The sequence below is a fragment of the Nannospalax galili genome, unplaced genomic scaffold (genome assembly GCF_000622305.1).
Source record: "Nannospalax galili isolate Female #2095 unplaced genomic scaffold, S.galili_v1.0 scaffold397, whole genome shotgun sequence".
NCBI classification, from domain to species: domain Eukaryota; kingdom Metazoa; phylum Chordata; class Mammalia; order Rodentia; family Spalacidae; genus Nannospalax; species Nannospalax galili.
In genome coordinates this window covers 1,967,943-1,975,881 of record NW_008341879.1, presented here as the reverse complement: position 1 = coordinate 1,975,881, position 7,939 = coordinate 1,967,943, and positions in this window count along the sequence as shown.

Sequence of the window (7,939 nt, the reverse complement as noted above, 5' to 3'; positions counted from 1 at the left end):
TTAAAATTCAGGAGGGCTTGGAATGATGTATTTTAAACTCTGACATTAAAGACGACTAATAAGACTTTATATACAGCAAAAATAGCTGTCATATTTGAAGGAGAAGGAAAATTTTTCCATGATAAAAACAGACTAGAGGAATTCATGACCACTAGGTCACTTCTACAGAAGATATTTAAAGGAATACTTCAGAATGAAGATGAAGATAAAATATCTATGGGTCTATAGGAAAGAAAAAAAACCACTAGAACAGTAGTTAAATAACTGAAGAATAAGAAAACACTGAACACTACAAAATCAACTAAATGATAGAAATTAATTCATACCTTTCAATAATAACTCTACATATTAGTGGTCTAAATTCCCCCAATAAAAAGACATGAGATAACAGATTAGATTAACAACAGGATCCATCTAGTTGTGGCCTACAAGAAACATACCTCACCATCAAACATATATAAACTTAGGGTGAAAGGATAGAAAATGTATTTCAAACAAATGGAACTAGGAAACAAGCAGGTGTTGCTGTTCTAATATCTTACAAAAATATATTTCAAACCAAAATTAGAAGATTTAAAGTCATTTCATAATGATTAAGAGAAGAGTCTATCAAAAGGAAATTAAAATTGTAAGAACATAGGTACTGATGTGGGTGCATACAGTTTCATAAAAGAGATACAACTAAATGCAAAGACACAGATTAACCCTAATACAATAATAGCATGTGACTTTAGTATCCCAGTCTTACCAATAGGCAATTGACTTCCACAAAAAGTAGAGAAACATCTGGGTTAAATGACATCATAGATCAAATGGACCTAACAGACATCTACAGACTCTTCCAAGACTGCAGAATGAACATTCCTCTTTGCAGCCCATTGAAGTTTCTCTAAAATACATCATATAAATGGATACAAAGCAGCTCTTAACAAATATGGAAAAAGCAAAATAAAAATGAAACACAAATGGTCAACAAATATGAAAAAATACTCAAACTCCCTAGCTATTAGAGTAATATGAATTTAATACATTTGTATGCCATCCCATCCAGTCAGAATGACAGTCTTTCAGAAATTACAAATGCTGATGAGGATGTGGGCAAAGGGGAACTCTTAAACACTGCTGATAGAAATGTAAGCTAGTCCAGCCACTAGAGAGATGGGACATCAGCATGGAAGTTTTTCTAAAAACCAAAACCAAAGCTGGTGAGATAGTTCAGCAAGTCTAGATGCCTACTGCCAAGGCTGACTTCCTGAATTTGATTCCCAGGAACCAACATGGTGAAAGGAAAAAATGACTCATGAAAGGTATATTCTGATCACATGTACACTGTGGAATGTGCACACATACATACACACACCATAAAATAAAACCATAATTTTAAAAATTAAAACTGTTAAAAGACTAGAGCTACCAGACAATCTAGCCACACCACTCCTGGATATCTACCCCAAAAACTCCAAGCCAACATACCACAGAGATATTTGCATATCAAGGTTTATTGCAACATTATTCACAATAGGTAAGTTATGTAACCAATCTAGGCGTCTGTCAACAGAGGAATGGATAAAGAAAATGTGATATGAGTACATAATGGAATGTTTGTCAGCTATAAAGACAAAAGAATTTGTGTCATTGGCAGAAAAAATGGATGCAGCTAGAAATGATCATATTAAGTAAATAAAGCCAGTCGAAAAGACAATCCTCTCATGTATGGTTTCTAGATTTTATAAAGATACATAAAAATATGCATATATGGCACAAAAGTAGAAGTAAAATTGTCTAAAAGAACAAACAGAACTTAGTAAAGTGGAGAGGAAAGGTTGGGGGCAGGGTAGGGAATATACTCAACATGCAATATACTTGTATGAAAATGTCCTTATGTACCACATACAATGAATATGCATAATGAAAAAAAAGATTTTTAAGTTCAAAAGGTAAATTGTGGCTTTGGCATGGTGACATATGCTTTTAATCCCACCACTTGGGAGCAGAGGCAGGCCAATCTCTATGAGGCCAGCTTGATCTGCAAAGTGAGGTCCAGGCCAGCTGGGGTTACAAGGAGACCCTGTCTCAAAAAAAGAAAAAATATGAATAATACAGATAAGCCCTTAGGCTGTTTAGGAAAAAGAAAAGAGAAGACACAGATTACTAACACAATACTACTAATAATATTAATGATAATAATAATAACAACAATAATAACAGATCCATTGCTCCTATAAAAATAAAAGAATATTATGAAGAATTCTATGGCCCCAAATTTGGGATAACCTCAAACTTTTCAAGAGCAATATAAAAGTCAGGGAAGGGCTGGCAAATGGCTCAGTGGAAAAAGTGCTTGGAGTACAAGCCTGATGACCTGAGCTTGATCCCTGGAACCCACATAGAAATGCCAGATGCAGATGGCAGCATCTTCTATGATGAGATAGGAGAGAGAGGCAGGAAGCTTGACAGGAGGCCCATGGGCCAGTTAGCCTGCTGGGAACACAGCATAGAGAGAATGCCTCAACAAGGTGGAAGAAGAGAATCAACTCCTGAAAGTTGTCTTCCAGCCACATGTGTGCTGTGGCATGTGTGCATGTGAGCACAAACTTTAAAAATAAAGGGCTTTTTATAAACAATTCTATATTCATTTGAGCTTTACTCAAATGTCAGGGCCAGTACTGTAAGTATTGACCCTGTACTAGACTCAAGTTGGATACTAGCTATACCAGATGGTAAGATGGTGTCTGCACATAAGGGCACCTACTGGTAAGATCACAGGCAGTCAGCTGTAAATTCAGACAGGGATCACATAAGAGAGAGCTAAGAATGTTTGCTGGTGAAACTTAGTGATGACTTCAACCAGGTGACAGGATGGTTTGAAGATGACCCAATACAGAGATGAGGAAACAAGAAGATCAAAGATTACAAAGCACACCTCACCCCCTTTCTGTGTTCTGCGTCTTCTTTGGAAAGGGTGATATTTTCAATGTTGTGGAGACAGAAGTGCCAGAGGGGCCCTTCCATATCAGGATGGAAAAGCAGGTTGGGCCTGGGTGTGAAGGGCCTTGGGTGCCAAGTAGCAATTTACCCTGTAATGCTGTCTTTGAAAATGAGGAAATGAAATCTTGCAAAGATAATTCGGGCAGCCTAGGTGAGAGGAAGAACAATGGGAAGCCTGGAGTCTGAGAGGAAGATGTTGCTGCAGATTGGATGGGAGGTGTTAAATAAAGGGTCAGGGTGAGGCACATCAAGACAGAAGAGTCAAGTATACAAGGAGTGTCACAATGTCATGCAGTATGTATGTAGAACCAGATGAGCTGAATTCAACTGTCATTTACTGTCACTGTGATTCTATGCAAAGGATATAAAAATGACATAATGTAACCTACATCTAGTTTTTTAGGATCAAATTATTAAGTTCTATGAATCTAAAATAAGTAATCAACAGTTCACTTTCCTAAGGAGGTATCCAAAGCCTCTCATTATAGGACTTAGGTGGACCTTCTAGACAACTTAACCACTCTCCCATACTATCCCTCCTTCCAAAAATATATGGCTGCCAGCTGTTTCTCAAAAATGCCCTATATGCCCTCATCTCCAAGTCTTTGCCCATGTTATTTCTTATGAAATAGCCTACTTCCTATGAGTTCTCATTGCTACCTAGGAAAATTAATTCTCCTTCAAGGCTGCCTCAGATAGTACCCATCTATAAATTCATTCTCAGTGGAGGCTATCTTTCCTTCAGTCAAATCCCAAAGTGCTTTTTTGGAATTACTCTAATGACCATTACCATGTTTCTTTTATTAAATATTTTATTTATTATTTTTAGTTTATATATATGAGTGTATTGCCTGCATGTATGTGAGTGCACACATGTCATGCAATGCTGCAGAGGTCAGAAGAGGGCTTCACATTCTCCTGGAACTGGAGTCAAGGATGGTTCATAGCCGCCATGTGGATGCTGGGAATCAAACCTGGGTCCTCTGCAAGAGCAGTCAGTGTTCTTAACCTCTGAGCCATCTCTCCAGCCCCTACCATGTTTCTTTACCACTGTTTTCTGACTATTTTGGATATATTATTTTCTGTCTTCTAGGTAATGTCTGGTTATTTTTTCTGTTTGCTATGGCATATAATTTAATGTGCAATGTTATCAAAAGTAGACATTTAATGAATTTCTCTGACTGAATTGAAAAGATAAGAGAGCCATCAGTCAAGTGCTAAGCATGGAGTGGTTGTAAGAGGCTGAAAGTGAACTGTTACAGATTACTTAGATCCATAGAAAATCATTTGATCGTAATGTCTGGTTATTTTTTCTGTTTGCTATGGCATATAATTTAATGTGCAATGTTATCAAAAGTAGACATTTAATGAATTTCTCTGACTGAATTGAAAAGATAAGAGAGCCATCAGTCAAGTGCTAAGCATGGAGTGGTTGTAAGAGGCTGAAAGTGAACTGTTACAGATTACTTAGATCCATAGAAAATCATTTGATCTTAAAAAAAAAAATAGGTGTGGGTTACAGGTTGTATACCATTGAAATTAGTGGGAAAGTAGAGCTGCCGGTCTTTCCTCCCCCCCCCCCCCTCCTCTCCTCCTCCTCCTCCTCCTCCTCCTCTTCCTCCTTCCTCTCCTCCTCCTTTTCATTTAAGCTTTTATTTTGAAAACAGAGCTGTCAGTCTTAGTTTTGTTGGCTTAATTTCTGGTTTCAGGTTTGTAACTCACAGTTCCACCAGAGCATGTGAGTAAGGCAGAATTCAATATACATGTCCGGAAGGAGGAAGGCGTGAGTCAGACAACACCATGCCACCTACTGGCTGGGTTTGTATAACTGATTTCTTCTTTTCATCAAATTTTTGTGAATTTCATATAATATATTTTGGTTGTATTTAGGTCTCCTCCCCTATCTGCACCCCCCTGCTACTCCCACCCAACTTCATGTACTCTATTCTATACAGGGTCGAGTCTGTGCCCTTAAATGTCCATTGGTGTGGATTCATCCACTGGAGCCTGCTTAATCACCCTTAAGGGACAGACTCTATCCTTCCCGGTAGCCATTGGTTTCCAGTAGTTCCTCAGGTAGGATTGGGTTTTCTTACCCACTTCATCGTGCCTTTGATGGAATTTTGTCTGATTTGAGCTCATATGATACTTGTGCGTGCTGTCACCATTGCTGTGAGTGCACTTGAGTAACTTTCCAACTGTCTAGAAAACTCTTGTTTCTTTGTGGTCATCCACCACCCCTGTCTCTTACAATCTTCCTACCCTCTCTTCTGTAACGATCCCTGAGCCTTTGGAGGCAGAAGTTTGTATAACCTCATTTTTTGTCTGAACTTTCAATTTAGGTGGGTGGCAAAGATAATACTGCAATAGAATTTTAATGCTAATTCTGTAAGAAAAATATAGTTTGGCAAGTAAAATCATGATCTAGGCTAGTAGGGAATTGTTATAAAACTGGATTGTCTATCTTTTATTTTGTTTTATGAAGTGCTGGGAATTGAACTCATGTCCTCAAAAGGGGCCACAAACTAAGTTTAGAAAACTAGGACATAAATACTGAAAAACTTAAAACTCTAAGCAATATAATAGTGACAACAATAATTATTATTTAAAAACAAATCACATTGTGCTACTTAATCAAATATTTTGTGTTTCTTTAAATTTATTTATTTTTATTTCATGCGTATGAGTGCTTTGCCTTCATGTATCAAAGTGTACCTGTGCTTGCAATGCCAGTGGAGACCAAAAGAGGGCAACAGATTCCCTGGAACTGGAGTTAAGGACAGTTGTTAGTAGTCACCATGTGAGTGCTGGGAACTGAATCCAAGTCCTTTGCGGGAGCAGCCAGTGCTCTTAACTGCTGAGGAATCTCTCTAGCCCTAAATAATTTATTTCTTTAATAGTTTTACTTTTCAGGGCAGTTTTAAATTCAAGGGAAATTTAAGCATGAGTTCCAAAGAAATAATTCAAATGAGATGTAACTTAACGGTTTAAGCATTTGTACTTTATGTAGAGCAAACAGGCATTAAAAGAAGACTAAGTAGCAGGAAAACCCAGCCTCCAATGAAAATGTATCTTAAAAAAGATAAACATTTGTGTTGTCCTTGAGGTAGTATAACTAGAGGTAGTATGTATTTTTCTTGAATATTTTTTTTTGTAAAAGAATGCCTTGTTTGCACTTTTAAATGAAAAAAGAAAAACATGGATTACAAGAAAGAGGTTTATTTTTACACTATTAAAACAAATAAATTATTTTGCAGTTCAGTAACACAGTAGGCACCTATAGATTTAACCTTCCAAAAGGCACTTCTGGCACAATTACAATACAGTCATAGAGATAATTACAGTTATTCACCTGGGCACCTTACAAAGTTGCCTACTCATTTCACATTGTTCTTTAATGTTCTTCAGAGAATTGTTTCTTTTTATAAAAAAATCAGACTCATCATAAAATGTACTGATATTGGTTAGACTTTAAAGTGCATTCCTTTACAGAGTCATAAGCAAGTGTTTAAAATAGCCAAATGGTAACCCCACCCCAAATTAACCAAATGTAAATAAAGTGGAACTTATATCTCTTTCTAGTATTAAAAGTTGGGTAAGCCAGAAGTGTTTTGTCACTGTTTATTCCTTTAAGTGTTTTAGTATTATTATTAATTTTACAATTTTAAATGGTATGATTTAATTAAGAGGACTTTATAAATGTTTAAGAAAGCAGACAAGATCAAGTTTTAATAAAAATTAAATTGCAAAGTTAGCTTCTGAATGCCAAATAAGAATCAAACACATTCTCTAAAGAATATCTAGAATGCCTTTCAGTTTCATCACAGGCATATGGACAGGGAATCATAAGTATCAGCTCACCTGATTAGACTAATTTTCTTATGAAGAAAAACATCCTTGTACAATGAAAAATATCCTTGCACAAAGATATTATTGTATGATTAATGTTGGAACCCAACTAACTGAACACATATTCAACAAATTTTTAGCTTATATTCTTTCAAGTTTAAAATAAAATTAAGTAGAAAACATTAAGTATAAAGATTATGTCATAAATTAAAAGCTGCATTAAATATGAATGATATCTTTCCCAATAAATGGAAGTCTTAGAAATAAACTGTATGTACTATAGATAGTACACCCTAACTACAAACTTTTTAAACTAACCATGAATCTTGGAACTTAGAATTTCCTGAGATGATAGTAGAACTCAAATTTTTAATGTATAATCTGAAAAATACTAGATGTAACTGGCAATAGTTTAAAAATGTAAACACTTCTGGGCTGGAGAGCTGGCGCAGCTGTTAAAGGCTCAGGCTCACAACCAAAAAATGTAAACACTTCCTTTCCTTTATGTGGTTCTGTTTTCAACAAAAAAAAAAGTGTATGTAAAAGACATCTAGATGTAATTTCCAATGTAAATTTCTATGTAGTCATGATAAAAATCACATAAATAGATGTCACAATCACAGTCTTCATTTGTTTGAAAATACAAGACTATATTGAGAAACCATCAACTGTATCTGAAATATTTTCTAAATTTTGAATCAATTATATCAACCGTAGTAATTTCACTAAATACAAAAGTATGTCATATAGACATTCATTGAAAGGTTTCTGTTGTGCAATCTGCTCAAATAGAATTTCCCTGAGATGAACTGTTCTGCCAGCCCACAGAAATATACCATAAAGCTGTACTCAGATTTCAATCTGAATTATAATCTGACACCAATTCAAAATGAATACTAATGGTGTTTTTATCATTGGTTGATATGTATATTATTTCTTTTCAGTAGACTCTTCATAAGTCCAGTACTAAACAATGGAATCAGAAATTTTTTTTAAATGAAACTTTCCAGAAACATACAAAGACATGTGAACAGTTACTTGTGATGTACGGTAGCACTTCAAGTGCACGGAGTCAGGAATCTCTCTGTGTTAACATTTAATT